At 43.0% G+C, this 19,440-nt stretch overlaps 2 protein-coding genes and 1 pseudogene across 3 annotated transcripts in view; 1 reads left to right on the forward strand and 2 right to left on the reverse strand.

Moving 5' to 3' along the window:
- The window catches only part of LOC309865789 (butyrophilin subfamily 3 member A3-like), a 488,935-nt gene that overhangs the window by 391,198 nt on the left and 78,297 nt on the right, over positions 1-19,440 (reverse strand). The gene's annotated exons all lie outside the window — the stretch shown is intronic.
- LOC309865779 (butyrophilin-like protein 1) overlaps positions 1-19,440 on the forward strand; it is a 507,893-nt gene that overhangs the window by 281,229 nt on the left and 207,224 nt on the right. The window lies entirely within an intron of this gene.
- The window catches only part of LOC309865157 (CREB-regulated transcription coactivator 2 pseudogene), a 296,465-nt pseudogene that overhangs the window by 220,587 nt on the left and 56,438 nt on the right, over positions 1-19,440 (reverse strand). The window lies entirely within an intron of this gene.

The following is a 19,440-nucleotide window of genomic DNA, read 5'->3' on the forward strand; positions in this document are numbered from 1 at the left end:
GTGGGAATCAGGCGGCTAGGGACAGGGGCTTAAGTCCCTGGTCCCAGTGATGAGGGAGTAGGAGTCTGGCTGAGAACGGAGCAGGGGCTGGCGCCTTGCACCCCCCCTCTCCACCCACTCCCCTTGGTAATATGTGTGACATTCCACAGGCACCCCTGACTGCCCTACAAGAAGAGCAAATGGTTATCTTGCAGAGATCACAGTCCTGCAAGGCAGGAGTCTCTCTTGGTTTACAAATGTCCTTGAGATTTACAACAAAGAAGTTACCTTATCAATAGCCCAATTTCCAAAGACACATAACTCAGTTCCTCAAGCCCTAACGCCACCCTCCCCTCCATAAAAAAAACGAAGGAGACAGAGGTAGAAGGAAAAGGAAATAATGTTAAATTTCTTTTAAAACCTAAATCTCACTAACAAGGACGTTTGATAGCAGGAATTTAACATTCCACCAGGAGAGTCCCAATTGTCTTTATGTTAGTGCCTCATTAGAGGGAAAGTGGCCTTGGCTTGATAGTAGCCAGGCCTTCAATATCCTGACAGTCTTTACCCCAATAGCCCTTCTGAACACCCCTTTGTCCTCACCTACCCAACTCTTGTGTATATAACCAGACACTCCTCACAGGCCCTGGGCAGCTGCATCTCTGCCTGCCCACCGGTCCTGTCCCCCTGCTCTAATAAACCACCTTTTTGCACCAGAGACGTAAGAATTCTTTCTTTAGCCATCGGCTCCGAACCTCACCCCACTGAACCTCACCTAGGTTCAAGAACTTTATCACCAGGACAGCCTCCCCGGTGCTGAGGCAGAGAGAGTGCAGCGGAGAAACCAGCTCTAAGCCGCCAGCGCACCCGAGAATGTGTGGGTTCTAGCTCCAGTGAGGGAATGGGAGCCACACCAGTTGGCAGAACGCGCGAGCCCTACCACAAAGCTTGAGATATGCACGCACGTCCCTCATGCTCTCCTGAGTTACAAAGGCCCGGCCGGCGCTCTTTGACCCGCGCCATTGTTTCAAAGCCTAAGGCGCGCGCCCCAAACTCTCCCCTGACAGAGGTGCGCAAAAGCCCAGCCTGGTGCTTATGGACTTGCGGCCCGTTCTCAGTGCCTGAGATGTGTGCGCGACCCATAGCCACCTCTGAAAGAGGTGCGCACAAGCCGGGTACTCCCAGCCCAGGCCAGCGGCAAAATCTCAATGTGCTATGCTGCTTGTAACCTCTCTGGTGGTCAGGAGCTACCAGACAGCTGCCACTGCCTTGGCTTCGGGTACAAGCAAAAGATCCTGTGCCCCCAGGGTCTGCAACTTGGAACCTGCTCTGCCAGAGGCCAAAGGGGAACTTATTTAGGCTCAGCACCCAGACTGAGGCTTCTCTCTGAGAGGGAGATCAGGGTGCGGTTTCTTTTCCTCTAAAACTACAAAAACCATCAAAGTCGATCAAGATGAGAGAAAAAAAAAGTGAACAAGCATAGAAACCTCCAGAGAACAAAAGCCTGAAAAAAACAGTTTCCTCAGAGCCCACCCCCTTGAGGGGGGCCAGAGGACTTATCTCAGGAAACATCATTGACTGACAACCCACGTGGCAGGCCCCTCCCCCAGAAAACAAACCAAGAAAGAAAAAAAAAAAAAAAAAAAAAAAAGGACTACAAGAGAAGAACCACTACTTCATAGGAAAACTTGTATTGTTCACTCGTTCCAACTATTTTGGTTTTATTTTGTTTTTACACATAGGTAATTTTTTAAACCTATTTACCATCACAGCGAGCTGTACAGTACATCAAATTCCATAATACCTTTCTAACCTGAACTTTTTGATACATATACCTGTTTTTCTTTTGCATTTTTATTTTTTGAATTCCTTTTTTTAAATTTTAGTTTAGTTTACTCTAGTTTATTCCTTTTTATTTTTATCCTCTAATATTCATATAGAGTTAAACTTCAAAGTAATCCCCTTCCCCAATCAATACTACCCCTATAGGTAAACCAATTTTTAATCCCCTTTATCTTAGGAAAGTTGAGACCTTTAACAAAGATATCAAGATACAACCACGAAGAATCAAAACAACCTTTCTCTCACACACTGAGAATTTATAACTACTCTCCCATCTTCTTCCACCAGTATTTCTGTGTTTTTTTTTGTGTTTGTCCTGATAGCATATAAATTTTACACTTGGGTTCTTTTTGACGAGGTTCTTTCTTTATTTGCATATTTTTTTTCTCTTGTCATATACTTGTATCAGTCTTTTTATCTCTTTTTGTTTGTCTACTTTCTAAATCTTACCTTGGGGTCCACCTGGGCTGAACCTTCTTTTTCATCTTCCCTTTCTTTCCTGTCTCTCTCTCTCTCTCTCTTTTTTTTTTCTTCTTTTCTTTTTTTCTTTTTCTTTTTCTTTTCTTTTGTCTCTCGTTTGGGTGGGGAATCCTGATTGCTCAGATGTAACAGGGTGCACCTTGACTGCACCACAGTTGATACATCCAGCTACATCTGTTCAGTCATCTCCCACCAAAATTACTAGGAGGAGGAATGCCCAACAGAAGAAAATTACAGAGGATGGACCTTCTGCAACAGAGCTAACGGCTATCAACATAGACAATATGTCGGAAAGAGAATTTAGGCTAACAATTATCCAGGCAATAGCTAGGTTGGAGAAAGCCATGGATGACCAAATAGAATTGATTAGGGCCGAACTGAAAGCGACCAGACAGGATGTTCACAATGTTAGGGCGGAGCTTAAAGCTACCAGGGAGGAGGTTCACAATGCTCTCAATGAGTTCCAATTTAATCTAAACTCTCTCAAAGCTAGGGTAACTGAGACAGAAGATAGAATTAGTGATCTGGAAGACAAACAGATAGAGAGAAAGGATCAGGAGGAAGCCTGGAACAAACAGCTTAGAAACCACGAAAACAGAATCAGGGAAATAAATGATGCCATGAAGTGTTCCAACTTCAGAATTATTGGAATCCCTGAAGGGGAGGAGAAAGAAAGAAGTCTAGAAGATATAGTGAAACAAGTCTTTTATGAAAATTTTCCCAATCTCGTGAATGGAACCAGCGTTCATGTATTAGAGGCTGAACGGTCTCCACCCAAGATTATAGATTCCAAAAAAAACATCACGACACCTGATAGTCAAATTGAGGTATTGTAATTGAAGGTATAATCTCTTGAAAGCCGCCAGGGCAAAGAGGCTCCTTACTTACAGAGGGAAGCCCATCAGAATAACATCAGACATGTCCACAGAGACCCTGCAAGCCAGAAAGGGCTGGCAAGATATATTCGGGGCACTAAATGAGAAGAACATGCAGCCAAGAATACTTTATCCAGCAAGACGGACATTCAAAATGGATGGAGAGATAAAGAGTTTACAAGACCAGCAAGGCTTAAAAGACTATGCAACCGACACTGCAGAAAATATTAAGGGGGGTTCTATAAAAGAGGAAAAAGCCCAAGAATAGCATTGAACAGAAATATAGAGACAGTCTACAGAAAGAAAGACTTCAAAGGTAACACGATGTCAATAAAAACGTATCTATCAATAATCACTCTCAATGTGAATGGCCTAAATGCACCCATAAAACGGCACAGGGATGCAGATTGGAGAAAAACGACAGGATCCATCCATATGTTGTCTACAAGAGACCCATTTTGAACCTAAAGATACACCCAGACTGAAAGTGAAGGGATGGAGAAGCATCTTTCATGCCAATGGGCCTCAAAAGAAGGCTGGGGTAGCGATTCTCATATCAGATAAATTAGATTTCAAACTAAAGACTGTAGTCAGAAATCCAGAAGGACACTACATAATCCTTAAGGGACTATCCACCAAGATGATCTAACAATTGTAAATATCTATGCTCCCAATATCGGAGCAGCCAATTACTTAAGAAAACTGTTAATCAAGATAAAGAGTCATATTGATATGAATACACTAATCATTGGAGATCTTAATACGCCTCTCTCAGAAATAGAAAGCAGAAAATCAATAAAGAAATAAGAGCATTGAATGACACATTGGACCAGATGGACCTCATAGATATATACAGAACATTCCACCCTAAAACAACAGAATATTCATTCTTCTCAAGTGTACACAGAACCTTCTCCAGAATAGACCACATACTGGGTCACAAATCAGGACTCAATCAATACCAAAAGACTGAGATGATTCCCTGCATATTCCCAGATCACAATGCTTTGAAACTGGAGCTCAATCACAGGGAAAAGTTCCGAAGGACCTCAAACACCTGGAAGCTAAAGACAACCTTGCTTAAGAATACTTGGATCAACCAGGAGATCAAAAAAGAACTGAAACAATTCATGAAAACCAATGAGAATAAAGACATTTCGGTCCAAAACCTATGGGATACAGCAAAGGCTGTCCTAAGGCGGAAATACATAGCCATCCAAGCCTCCCTCAAAAAAATTGAAAAATCCAGAATACACCAGCTCTCTCTACACCTTAAAGAACTGGAGAATCAACAACAAATCAAACCAACTCCACACATAAGAAGGGAAATCATCAAGATTAGAGCTGAGATCAATGAGGTAGAAACCAGAGATATAGTAGAACATATCAATAAAACTAGAAGCTGGTTTTTTGAAAGAATCAATAAGATCAATAAACCATTGGCCACACTAATCCAAAAGAAAAGAAAGTGCAAATTTATAAAATTATGATTGAAAAGGGAGAGATCACGACGAACACCAAGGAAGTAGAAACAATCATCAGAAGTTATTATTGACAGTAATATGCCAATAAGCTTAGCAACCTAGATGAAATGGATGCCTTCCTGGAAAAATATAAACTACCAAATTTGAACCAGGAAGAAATCCACAACCTGAATAGACTGATATCTAATAACGAGATTGAAGCAGTGATCAAAAGCCTCCCAAAAAACAAGAGCCCAGGACTTAAGAGATTCCCTGTGGAATTCTACCAAACCTTCAAAGAAGAAATAACACCTATTCCCCTGAAGCTGTTTCTAAAAATTGAAGCAGAAGGAAACCTTCCTGACTCTCTCTATGAAGCCAGCATTACCCTGATCCCCAAACCAGGCAAAGACCCTACCAATAAGGAGAATTTTAGACCAATATCACTGATGAATATGGACGCTAAGATTCTCAACAAGATCCTAGCCAACAGGATCCAACAGCACATTAAAATATTATCCACCATGATCAGGTGGGATTCATCCCTGGGCTACAAGGATGGTTCAACATTCGCAAATCAATCAATGTGATACAACAAATTAATATGAGAAGAAAGAAGAACCACATGGTCCTCTCAATTGATGCAGAAAAAGCATTTGACAAAATCCAGCATCCGTTCCTGACTGAAACGCTTCAAAGTATAGGGATAGAGGGAACATTCCTGAACCCCATCAAATCTACCAATGAAAGACCCACAGCAAATATCATCCTCAATGGGAAAAAGCTTGCAGACTTCCTGTTGAGATCAGGAACAAGACAAGGATGCCCATTTTCTCCAGTCTTGTTCAACATAGTATTAGAAGTCCTAGCAACAGCAATCAGAAAACAAAGAGAAATAAATGGTATCCAAATTGGTAATGAAGAAGTCAAACTCTCTCTCTTCACAGATGACATGATTCTTTATATGGAAAACCAAAAGACTGCACGCCAAACTACTAGAACTCATACAGCAATTAAACAACGTGGCAGGATACAAAGTCAATGTGCAGACATCAGTGGCTTTCTTATACACTAACAATGAAAATGCAGAAAGGAAAATGGGAGAGTCGATTCCATTTACTATAGCACCAAGAACCATAAGATACCTGGGAATCAACCTAACCAAAGAGGTAAAGGATGTGTACTCGAGGAACTACAGAACACTCATGAGAGAAATTAAAGAAGACACAAAAATATGGAAGACCATTCCATGCTCTTGGATTGGAAGAATAAACATTGTTAAAATGTCTATACTGCCTAGAGCAATCTATATTTTTAATAGCATTCGGATCAAAATTCCATCGGTATTTTTCAAAGAGCTGGAGCAAATAATCCAGAAATTTGTATGGAATCAGAAGAGACCCCGAATCACTAAGGAAATGTTGAAAAACAAAAATAAAGCTGGGGGCATCACGTTACCTGATTTCAAGCTTTATTACAAAGCTGTGATCACCAAGACAGCATGGTACTGGCATAAAAACAGACACATAGACCAGTGGAACAGAGTAGAGAGCCCAGATATGGACCCTCAACTCTATGGTCAATTAATTTTTGACAAAACAGGAAAAAATATACAGTGGAAAAAAGACAGACTCTTCAATAAATGGTGCTGGGAAAACTGGACAGCTGAAACTCGACCATTCTCTTACACCGTACACAAAGATAAACTCAAAATGGATAAAAGACCTCAACGTGAGACAGGAATCCATCAGAATCCTAGAGGAGAACATAGGCAGTAACCTCTTTGATATCAGCCACAGCAACTTCTTTCAAGGTATGTCTCTAAAGGCAAAGGAAACAAAAGCCAAAATAAACTTTTGGGACTTCATCAAAATTAAAAGCTTCTGCACAGCAAAGGAAACAGTTAAAAAAAAACAAAGAGGCAACCCACGGAATGGGAGAAGATATTTGCAAATGACAGTACAGACAAAAGGTTGATATCCAGGATCTATAATGAACTCCTCAAACTCAACGCACACGAAACAGGCAAACATATCAAAAAATGGGAAGAAGATATGAACAGATGCTTCTCCAATCAAGACATACAAATGGCTATCAGACACATGAATAAATGTTCATCATCATTAGCCCTCAGAGAGATTCAAATACATTGAGATATCACCTTACACCAGTTAGAATGGCCAAAATTAGCAAGACAAGAAACAACATGTGTTGGAGAGGATGTGGAGAAAGGGGAACCCTCTTACACGGTTGGTGGGAATGCAAGTTGGTGCAGCCTCTTTGGAAAACAGTGTGGAGATTCCTCAAGAAATTAAAAATACAACTTCCCTATGACCCTGCCATTGCACTACTGGGTATTTACCCCAAAGATACAGATGGAGTGAAAAGAAGGGCCATCTGTACCCCAATGTTTATAGCAGCAATGGCCACAGTCGCCAAACTGTGGAAAGAACCAAGATGCCCTTCAACGGACGAATGGATAAGGAAGATGTGGTCCGTATACACTATGGAGTATTATGCCTCCACCAGAAAGGATGAATACCCAACTTTTGTAGCAACATGGATGGGACTGGAGGAGATTATGCTGAGTGAAATAAGTCAAGCAGAGAGAGTCAAGGATCATATAGTTTCACTTATTTGTGGAGCATAACAGATGTCATGGAGGACAAGGGGTGTTAGAGAGGAGAAGGGAGTTGGGGGAAATTGGAAGGGGAGGTGAATCATGAGAGACTATGGACTCTGAAAAACAATCTGAGGGGTTTGAAGTGGCGGGGGTGTGGGAGGTTGGGGTACCAGGTGGTGGGTATTATAGAGGGCACGGATTGCATGGAGCACTGGGTGTGGTGAAAAAATAAGGAATACTGTTTTTCTGAAAATAAATAAATTGAAAAAATTTTAAAAAATTGAAATGTATGGTTTTTTTACATTTATTTTATATTTATTTTCAACATAACAGTATTTATTATTTTTACACCACACCAGTGCTCCATGCAATCCGTGGTCTCTATAATACCCACCACCTGGTACCCCGACCTCCCACCCTCCGCCCCCTCAGAACCCTCAGATTGTTTTTCAGAGTCCACAGTCTCTCATGGTTCACCTCACCTTCTAATCTCCCCCAACTCCCTTCTCCTCTCTATCTCCCCATGTCCTCCACACTATTTGTTATGCTCCACAAATAAATGAAACCATATGATAATTGACTCTCTCTGCTTGACTTATTTCACTCAGCATAATGTATGGTTGTTTAATGTCTTCTTGAGCTCTCATGATTGAGTTTTGATTACATTTTAGAGTGGCTAACACATGATTAAAAAAAGACAAAAGAAAGAAGACTCCCATTCTTAAAGCTCATCTGCTCAGACAGAGGAGCAGATGTCCATTTCAGGGAGTCAATTTCAGGCCAGAGAAGATAGGGAATGTCCTTGAAACAAAAGGAGTTTTGGCACCTGCATGGGAATATTCTTTCCGGGCCTTGTTCTGAGGTAGACTAACCAATAATTGGCTCCAATTATCATAATCATTAACGGTAAATGAACGAGGAAGAAGGCCTCACATACAAGAAGAATAACCTGGGTCTATTAAGAGGAAGAACAGCGAAAGAGTCAGTTTCCCCTTTATTAGCTTCATCTGGTAAGCTGTGTTTAGTACGAGGAGTAGGCTTATTTAGATATCATCATCCAACACATCAGGAGGGTTACTATTAGCCTGGTGAGTGGCTAGACATACTCTGTCAAGGTCAGAATCCTGATTTAGGGTCATGCAGGCCTCGACATAGGGTACCTCAGTCAATTTGCCCTTTTTCCTGCAGAACAGATCTAAATGGTAGATTATACTGAAACTCAGCATCTCATGAATTGGCCATTTTTCCTCATCAAATAAGGACTACCGAGGCCATGAAGGGTTACAGAGAAAATCAGTTTTGTCTTTCTTAAATCTTGTGATCTGAATTGATACTAGTGGGTTAAAAAACATCCCAAGGGAGAGCCCTTGGGGACTGAAGAAGATCCCATGTTCCTAGAGAAGCAGAGAAGGTCCATTAACAAGAAAATACCACATACTCCCCTATAACGTCCTATGCAGGATATGTCAGAGGTTCCCAGTGTCAAAGTGACTGGAGGTGTACCTAGAACAAAACTGCTGTGAACACTTACATCCTTGTAGGAGGGATGCTATTGCCCCCCACCTCCCCATAGCATTCTAGACTACAAATTGATGCTGGTGAATTCACTGAAATACCATGACATGCCATGAAGAACTTGACATTTTTAACCTATGGAAAACAATAGATGTTTTATGAGGAGAAATTACCCAACATGGTGATTCAAGCTGTGATTAGAGGACACTGATAAAAAATTGTAAAGATATAAATCCATCATGGTCTAAGTAACATCCCAATGCATGTAGTTTTTACAGCCAACCTCTCTAAGGTGTGGGCCAAAGTGGGTGAAGAGAATGGGAGATAGGCTCCCAGTTAGATGATAGGTACACTTTTGGAGAGCACAGAATAATGTTTAACTTGTTGAATCAGCGTATTGACATCTGAAAAATAACATTGTCAATTACACTCATAAAAATGAGTCATAAAAAAATAAAATAAATTAAGTTTTACCATTATAGAGGTTTTTAATAAGTGGGTTTAATACTTTCTACCAACTGGCACATTAGAAATTCACAATTATTTTTACCTTACCATTGTTTTAAAGCCTAGTTGTTTGTCTGGAAGTGTTTTGAAAGCACTTGAAGGTATTATGTGCTATTATATTATATGCTAACAGCTATTATATGGCTGTTAAAGTAGAAAGTGCAATCTTAACACCCCACTAGATAATTTATATTTTAGGCAAGAAAAATCATTCACAGCCAGTGAATAGTGTTTGTTAACAAATAGTTGGACCGTGAGCCTGATGAACTGGCAGTGTGTGGGTGGGGGGAATGAAGTTTGCTGTTTGGTGTCTTTCTGCAATGTTTCCAGGTGTCTTTCCAGTGTCCTTTAGGAAAATCTTCCCTGTGCTTTGCCCTTCCCTCCCCTTTTCTTCCAGCATGGGATCCAAGGGACAGCATTCAAGGGAGATAAGCTTTCTGGCCCAATCATGCTGGGCCACTGTTGAATCCAAGGTCCCCTTCCTTCTCCTCTTTCATGCTGAGTTGGGTGGAGCTGGGGGCTGGGCTGGGCCTGAGGACTGGGGTGTGTGTTGGGAGCAGTGCTGGTGCAGCTCCAGCACTCCTACTTCTAGAAAGTTCCTGGAATAAGGATTAATACATGGTAGGGCTCATGTCTTCCTTCATCTCTGTTGCATGTGTGATTATGAAGTGTTGTAAGAACAACTTTTTTTCTTTTCCCCTCTGTTCTTGTTTTTTTGTTTTGTTTTGTTTTGTTTTGTTTTGTTTTTTCCCCTCTGTTCTTGTATAGAATTCCCCTAATGTCTCTCAGGCCTTGAGGAGTCTCCCTGTTGGTCAGGGAAAGTTGGTGGCAGTGGGGAATGGACCTGGAGGCAAATATTGGTCCTTGTTCATTCATTATTTTTTTTCAATTAAGATGGGTTTTCTCAATATTCCTGACTCTAAGTGGATATTGGCAGAAATGCACATTTGGGGATGACAGCATGGGATGTGTTCAGATATATGTATAAGTCATGGGTTTACACAGAGTCTTAATATATCCGACCAGATATCTGGGCAGATACATGCATGCATTGATGGGTCAGTCTTTGTTTCATTAAAACAAATGTAGCAGATCATTCAGAACAATCAAAAATGAACACAGGCTGAGAGATGCTTTGCTGGGAGCAAGGCTGTGTCATTGCTCCTAAGCAGGAAAACGCTGGGAAGCAGCAGGACAGGGTGTGTGTGGTGGGATCCACAGTGTCCTCCCTGCTCCTCTTCCAGCTGCCTGCTGAGGGCTCTGCAGGACAGTGCATCCCCTACCCCTCCCCGTGTCTCCCTGGGGCGGGTGAGAGCACAAGGGAGCTCCGCTGGTGTCTCCATCCTCCTATTAGTGGAGGCTCTGGCTCTAGAAAGATTCTTGCGATCTTCCAACTGCTAGTAGTATATAAATTTATTTATTTTTTTTTAAAGATTTTATTTATTTATTTGAGAGAGAGACAGTGAGAGAGAGCATGATCGAGGAGAAGTTCAGAGGGAGAAGCAGACTCCCCATGGAGTTGGGAGCCTGATGCGGGACTCGATCCCAGGACTCCGGGATCATGACCTGAGCCGAAGGCAGTTGTCCAACCAACTGAGCCACCCAGGCGTCCCTAGTATATAAATTTAAGAGGATTTCCTAAATGTAAACAAGAACAAGGGACCATGATGCTTGTCTAATGAGGTTATGTTTTAGAAAATGAAAAATGTGAATTTTACCATGAAAAGTGTGAAAATAAATTTGCCCCAATTTCTTGTTTCCTGGCTTTGTTGGTATATGAGCAGTTATTCTCCAATGAATTCAATGCACCCAGCTATTTACAGGTTATGGAGTATGTGTTAGGTAGTAGTCTATATACAAAGTTGACAAAATCCCTATCTTCACACAGTTTACATTCTGACAGGAGACAGCAAACCACAGTGCCATATAATCTACATCTGTTAGAGGAGTGGGGAGCATGGGACAAAGAAGTAGAGCAGGTGGGACAGTTGTGGGGACAGGAGTAGCTGTGGGCAGGCAGCAGTGCTCCATAAGGTGACCAGTGTAGGCAGTGAGATAGGAACAAAGATGGGAGGAGGTAGGGTACCAGCCTGTGAGGATCCCAATAGAAAGAGTGTCTCCACAGGGAAGAAAATCCTAGGTAAAGCTGGCAGAGTACTTGGATCATCAAGGAGCAGAGAAGGCAAGTATTGGCTGGAGCAGACTGAATGAGAAGGAGAGAAGCAGGAGTTGAGAGTCAGAGAGCTCTGTGAGGTCTTCCTCTTGGGATTTCAGACTATGTGGGGAACTAGGGAGCCGTTGCAGGGCTTTGAGTCAAGTAAGGGCATGGTTTTACCTACAGGTTAAAAGAGTCACACACATGGGGTTGGGGAGAAGATAATCCCAGGGAGACTTGTCACTGTCATCCCCCATGTGAGACCGATAACTCAGCCACATTTGAGTAGCACAGGAGGTGATAAATTGCTCTTCAGAGGTCCAGCAGGGCTGTTCCTTCAGAATATTGTTTCATGGCTTGTCCACCCATACTCAGAAGGCCAAGGGCTGTCAGGGCTGGTGGTGGAGGTAACCTTCTTCTGTAGCTAGTACTGATTTGGTGCCTGTAACCTACAGAATAGGTGATGATTTTAATGGAAGCAGCTGTGGGCTCCAGTTTTCAGTGCACATGGAATTCAGTAGAGGAAAAACACATGTACAGAAATAATGAACTTAGGAGCAGGTATGGGGAAGTTGCTGGGTGTGGACCCATGAGCAGAGAGTTCCCACCTAGGCAGCAGTAGTGCTCTTTGGTGTGTTTTCAGTCATGTCCCAAGAGGAGGCAGGTTAGAGCTGTGGTTCTCAGAGTGTGGTCCCTGGAACACCAGTATCAACATCCCCACCACCTCCTTAGAAATGCACATTCTTGGGAGCACCTGGGTGGCTCGGTGGGTTAAGCCACTGCCTTCGGCTCAGGTCATGATCTCAGGGTCCTGGGATTGAGACCCGCATCTGGTTCTCTGCTCAGCAGGGAGCCTGCTTCCCTCTCTCTCTCTCTCTCTGCCTGCCTCTCTGCCTACTTGTAATCTCTCTCTGTCAAATAAATAAATAAAATCTTTAGAAAAAAAAAAAAGAAATGCACATTCTTGGACACACACCAGAACTACTGAAACAGGAACTCTGAGGGTGGAGCCCAACAGTCTGTGTTTCATAGGCCTTCCTGGTGATTGTGATGCCTGTGGAAGTTTAGAACAATTGCATTAGTGTCCTTCATGGAAGGACCTCCTGGAGCCAGAAGCACAGGCTGCTGAGGAGTCTTGTTGACACCATTTCTGGGTCTTAAAATTGTAAGATGATCTTTCCATGATTCAGAATGGTCAGAGCTGAGCCCCTCAGGTCAAGGTCTCCTGCTTGACACTTACCTCCTCCTACCTGGGACTCCCAACTGACAGTTTGTTCCCTGCCCCTGGCCTTTCTCACTCCTATGTCTGTGTCCACAACGGAGTTCATGGCCTCACTGGTGAAGACCTTCCTCACCAGGGAGGAGGCAATCCCGCACATCCATAATGTCCAGGCTAACAACAACAGGCTGTATGCCTGCTTCTTTCGACAAGGAAACATCTGTGAATCTGTCTGTTCGGAGGTGAAGGTGACAGATGGGTTGTTGACCTATATTAGGTCCTGAAGTATTAGAGTTAGGAGCCACCTCAGAGCCAAGTAAATCAGCCCCTTATTTTTTCAGATAAAGGAAAGGAAGTCTTTCACTTATTCAGATTCAGTTATTCAGTATAAATATAGAGAACTCGTAGTAAATACCAGGTTCCCTTTTAGATACCCGGACACATCAGTGAACCAAAGAACGGTCTCTGCACTGCAGCATTTATATTCTAGAGGCAAAAAATAGATACATGGATGGGGGTTAAAGGATGTTAGATGTTAATGAGTAGGCATTTTGAAGAGTGGATATCTGAGGGTGAGAATTCCAAGAAGAGGAACATGCATGTGAAACACTTGAGGAAGGAGGGTGGTTTGTGAGTCTGTGCACACAAAGAGTCCACATAGTTGGTAAGAAAGGTGAATGGGAGGGTGGGGAGAAGTGACAATCCTGGAATAAAGAGGTGTTCCTGGTCCATGGGCACAGAGAAGAGATTGATCATGAAAAGCTCATGAGGAGGTCACACTTGAGCAGGTACCTGAGTGAAGCACATAATGTTCAAAATGTCCTGCAGGTTGATGAACTGGACTATCAGGGGCACAAAGAGCATGGTTACTGTGGTTATTACAGTTAACCAAATAGTCCAGAGCCTGAAATGCGTGTGCTCCGTGGGGCACAGTATGGAATTTGGGCTGGAAGTGGAAAGGGATTTTGTTGGGCAGGAGTGGAGGCAGAAGTCAGCGTAGAGAAGTCTTTGTGTGCTGTGTAACGGAGTTTGGATGCAGACCTAAGGAAAATTTAAACAGAACTGTGCAGGAGTTTGCTTTAACATCATGAAGGATGGAGACTTGAGGCATGGATGTAGTTACGTAGAGCAAGTTTGGCTGTCTGACTCTGTGTAGGGGCAGCTGGGTAGAAGAGGAGGTGTCTGGTTTCACAGAGGTTTGGAAAGTAGACTCAACTGAGTGTAAAGGTTTGGGGACAGAGTTTAGAGGTGGGACAGAAGACTACAGAGAGTCAGAGGGCTCACAGGATGTAAGGAAGGCTGAAGGATTGGGGATATTTTAATCATTGTCCTATCACAGATGGGTCCAATCATGAATTAGTCCAGGATTTGAGTTGGAAGTATCTGTGAGGAATGGCAGAGCTAACCCCCAGGGATGTGGATATTAGGGAAGGAGCTCAAGAGGTATGTAGGATTGGCAATGGTGGAAATGATGGCCAAGTGGCAGTGGGTGTGCAAGCAGATGCCCTAGAGAGTGTGTGAGGTGAGAAGAGCAGAGAAGGATCGATCCTGGGACCAAATTCCTCCTTCTGTCACTCTGAAGGATGGACAGCTGCCCTCATGGTCGGGGAGAGGAGCCCGCACTCTGTGCCTGCAGCAGTCCCTGTGCACTTTCTGTTCCCTGAGTCAGGGCTACTGTTCCCTGAGTCAGCGTTACTGTTTTGCTCCCTGTAGAGGCCACTCCTCAAAGAGACCACAGAATCCAATGCTGTCCCTGGAGTTGTGTGCAGAAAGACTCTGCTGGGATTCCTGGATTCTCCAGCTTCTCTCTTGCAGGTATGGGCTCTACTTCTCAAGTGCACATCCAAGCAGCAGAGGAGGATGGGGTCCAAGTGCTGTGCATGGCCTTGGGGTGGCTTCTGAAGCCTCGGATATAGTGGAGAGTCTCAGAAGGTAGAATTTCCTGATATTCTCTGAGATATATGCCCAAGACAGTGGGAGGCTGTTTAGTTTGGAGGCTTCTCTGGTGGGTGAAGAACAGCTCTGCAGGCAATGTGATCTGCCCTGTCTTCAGCCTCATTCTGGGCCACTGGAAGACAATGGCTTTTTTTCATTTAAAGTCAGTGCTCTTTCTGGGAGGGGCAGGTGTTCCTGGGTGTCCTTGGCTGGTCTGTTCTGGTCCGTGTCCCTGACATGGTCTCTGGCTGTGTACAGAGGCCTACTTTCCTAGGGCTTCTCCTTGGAAGCCAGCTTTCACAGTGAGCCTGAACTCGCTGATGGTCTTAACCCTTGGGGCTGCCTACCACACCAAGAAAGAACATACCGCAAAGTGACAGGAGGACTAGAAGCAAGAGGACTAGAACAAAAAGGAAAGTGTTCTGAATGCCAGAGGTAAGGCAGGAAAGGGGCCATGGTCTGTGAATGTGGAAGCTGGTATGGAGGAAAAGTGGACAGGAAGGCCCTTGACCTGGGCAGGTGGCCAACTAGTTTCATAGAGGACAGTTGAGGCTGTGGAGGTTAGAGGGGTCTGAAGTTAGTTCTCATTATAGGATACAGAGAGATCTTCTGGTGGGTTTTGCAGGTGCAGTCTTTGCTGTTCTTAGTGATGGGAGTTCATGCCTATCTTTCAATTTCTTTCAGATGATCTGCAAGCAGATCTTGGTAAGTTCTGTTCTTTCTCCAGAACTTTCTGCATCCCCTTTGTAGGAGATGGTCTGGTTCTCAGCTCACTGTTTTCTGTGTTGCCTTTCAGACTGGAGGAAATCCATTTACCTGGCTGGTGAGTGACTTTCCAGATATCCTTGTGTCTTCCATCTTAATTAAGCCAAGAGGTATCCCCTCTCCTTGTTTCATGCAGAGGCAAGTGGACCCTTCCCTGGGAGCAGAAGTGGAAGCTGGTGGGAGGCAGACCCCACTCCGTGAGCTTTCCCTAATCTATGCCAGTGTTTCCTACACAGTGCTTGGGAATCTGGGGGTGATGGTGGTCCCTGGAGTCTGTTGTGCATCTTGGCTTTATTCTAATACTGACCTACCCACGACATTGCTTGCTTTTTAGCCTTTAATATAACTAGTTCTGTTAGCACATGGAATCTGAAAGCCAGCTGCTCTGAAATTTCATTAAAGAAGCTATAAAAATAAATGGGGTTCATTAAACAAAGGAGTGGTCCTGACCGCATAATACCAACTGGGTAGAGTGTGTTTTCTCCAGTTCCTGGAAATTGTGGTCACAAAGTGGTGGGTAGAGGACTGGAAAGACTATGTGTGAGAGTGCGGTGGGATGAACTGTCAATGCCCCCAAATAGGGATGTGTTATCTGAGAAAGATTGTTCACCTTTACCCCAGAGCTCACCTCACATCCCTGTCCTGAAGTCATCCTCCCTTTTGACTTCTTTCTTAAATATCTCTGTTATCAAAATCACTGAATGTAGTAATTACTTTTTTACAATTATGGAATAATGTATATTTTATTCCCTCAAATATTTTCCTATATTGTATAATTCTCAGTCAATAGGTGCAAAATCCAGTGCAAGTAGAATAAGTTTTTTTTTTTTTTAAGGTTTTGAGGCAAATGAGAGCTAAATGACTTGGTGAAGGACTCAAAATGGCTGTGGACAGGAGTGAAACTCAGCCTGCAATACCGACTTCCTGACCTGTGGTCCACGGACTTTCCCACAATACCCTGCTGTCAGCACGTGACAGGAGGTCATCTCCCCTCCAGATTTTCCCCGCTCGGCAGTTAGTGTCACCTATATTCCAAAGGGCAGACAAGGGTCTGTAGATGAATGCTAAGCAGGCTTGTTCTAACTGAGTTCTCACCAGGGTGTGCTCCCTTTCAGCCAGGAAGTAGGCACAGCTATATGCAGGTGTCTCTCGGGTTCCTGGAGGCCTTACTTCCCCAGCCTCAACTCTGTCCCATTCTGTGTCATGTATCCCACATCAGGACAGGGTTGGTGTACATGCTGTCTTTGTCACTTCTGTCTTCTTCCTCTGGAAGACTGCAGGGACTGCCTCCATTCTGACCCATTCTCTACTATAGGTGGCTGTTGGGGTTAGCAACACCCTCTGATCACACATTTTTAACTGATTATTTTGGTTTTTTCAATGTCAATAAAGGGGTCATTTATAAGGAGAGTCTGAAAAAGGGTAGTGATTGTATAGATTAAAAATTCCTATATCAAAGATTTCAGAAATCATGTTTGCCTGCTTAGTACTTAGGTCTTCCTAAGTGGATTCTTGGTCCTGAATCCATTTTACCTTGAAATTCCTACTTTTCATAGATCTAAGTTTGGTTTTCCTGCTTCTTGCTGGTCCCCTGGTATGTTCTTCATTTCACTTTCTCATGCACTGACTCCTTGTCCAAGCTGGGTTTCTTCCTTTAAAATTCTTAGTTGCTAAGGAATTAAATGCTTTAGCATAGGTGTTCTGAATGTGAGATCTAGAACCCCCTGGACAGTTATGGATTCCTGGGAGTGGGGTCTGTGAACCACCCTCAGTATATACAAAATCTTGTATATATATTTGTGTAGCTTGAAGAATAACATATTTTAAAATATATTACACTGCAATCTATAGTACATGTTTAATATATAACATTATGATAGATGATATGTATAGATTTCAAAAAACAGTCACTAATGATAGATCCCAACCATTGTCATTCGTTTTAGAATATTGCACTTGCCTGATGGGCTCTGCCTTGTTTGGGTTTATTAGGGCGAATGTGTGAAGTTTCTAGAAGGACACATCTAGAGGAGTGAGAATTGCTTACCACAGAAAGGTGGGGAGCAAATCAGGGAAGGGAAAACTGGTAGGGAAGAGAGGAGGAGATAAGAAGGAAAGTAGAGAGCCTGTGATTCCTCTTGGAGAGATTTTGGGTGGCTCAGAGCAGTGGAAGTGAGACCAGAAATCGCAGTCACAGTGGTTAAATTGGGAAGTACTATGAGGGTGTGCAAGGTATTTGGGTGCATGAAAAGTAATAAACTTCTGACATCTGTCTGAGCCATTTCTAAAAAGACATATTTATTTTAATTATCTAACTGAGTTTGCTTCTGATAATGGGATCATCTCAACCTTCTAGTGGAATCGGGACCAGATTGTGATCAGGGTGATCCTAATGCAACGAAAGTTTATCCAGAGCATCCTTTAACAATGGGGTGGGTTAAGATCTGGGCCCTTTGAACCTGTGTAACATGTGGGCTTCTGTGTTTGGCTGTTTGTGTTCACCGTCAGGGATAATGACTGTGACAGCAGAGAAGGGGGAGCCATGGGTGAAGGAGGCCTGGGGGCCAGATGTATGAGGAAATCCCTTCAGAGAGCCTTACTGGTTCTTGGGATTTATTTGTTAAAAATGGGGATCAACTATTCTTCTTTAAGCATCTCTCCCTTCTTTATTGAACTGAAGCGCATGTGTGTCAAAGTATACCTTGTAACAAACTCCTAACTCTAGAAAAGAAAGTGAGGATTGCTGGAGGGGCATGGGTGGGGGTTGGCTAGATAAGGGACAGGGATTAAGGAGGGCACTTGTGCTGAGGGCTGGGTGTTGTATGTAAGTGATGAGTCACCAAATGCTCCACTTGCAACTAATACTACACTGTATGGTAACTAACTAGAATTTAAATAAAAACTTGGAAAGAAAAAGAAGCCTATGTAGGAAAATAATGTGAACTTTGTATACCTGTTTATTTTGTCAGGACAGACACCCTTATGGTAGGATCAACATTTTCATATTGGTGGACTCATAGTGTGAGGTAGACTAATGTCTGATCTCATCTTATTCACGAAATTGGAAAAATAATCCATAATGAAAGACTTTCTGTGGAAATGAAGTGAAGAACGCACTTAAGCCTCTGAAATGGATAGCATAGCCCTGGATGCATTGTAGAGTCTCAGAATGGAATGCCAACTCCCTTTTTTCTCTTCCTTCTCCTTCTTCTGATTCCTCTTCTTTACTAATGCGTATCAGTATTTATATAGAAATGTGTTCACTGGGAGTCAACTAATCTCTCAGTGAAGAACAAGTAAACAAAGTTTCTTTTTCTCAAAGGGTCACAGGGGTCAGCCCATTTTGTGGTAATGATCTGTTTCCATCAAGCAAATCAACACAGACAGAAAAGCCCATTTATGTGAATAAATCTGTGTAAGTGGGAGTGGTGGTCGCAGAATTATATCCCAAATGTTCAAGAAAATGTCATTTCCTTATTTTTATGAATGTTTTAAATTTGTTCCCGAGTCTCTGCCCTATTGGAAGTAATAGCTCTCCCACTGCAGACATTTCAGTCTTCTGACATGTAAGTTTTGCTTTGATCAGTTAGCTTCCTTTGTTTTCCCAAAAGGGAGTATGAAGGTTGAAAGAGTATATGTGTCCTTGGGCCATTGGGGTAGGAGGACCCTGTGCTCTCCTCTTGCTCAACTCAGGACCTCAGGCTACAGAGGGTAACTTGATCTCTTACATAGGACACTTGGGCTTGGGGTTCCATTTAGGTGTTTGGGGACATTGTTTTCTCCCTCTGTCCCAACCCCATCTCAAGTTCCTTAATCATAATCACATCTGTAATGTTTTCTCTGTTGCAACAATTTTATAATTTCTAAGGCATTGGACATGGCCATATTTGGAACCTATCACATAATGTGTCTCCTGGTGCTTTTGATCTCTGTGAGGTATTACACAGAGAAGTAGATGAGTAACCCCAATACTTTTGGGTTTTCCCATACATATTGTAATGATGTTCCTCCCAATACTCCATTGAAAGGGAAGCAAATTCATTAGTGTCTGACCTCTCATTGGATGTATGTCATTCCTTCTT

The sequence above is a fragment of the Mustela nivalis genome, assembly GCF_964662115.1.
Source record: "Mustela nivalis genome assembly, chromosome: 5".
NCBI classification, from domain to species: domain Eukaryota; kingdom Metazoa; phylum Chordata; class Mammalia; order Carnivora; family Mustelidae; genus Mustela; species Mustela nivalis.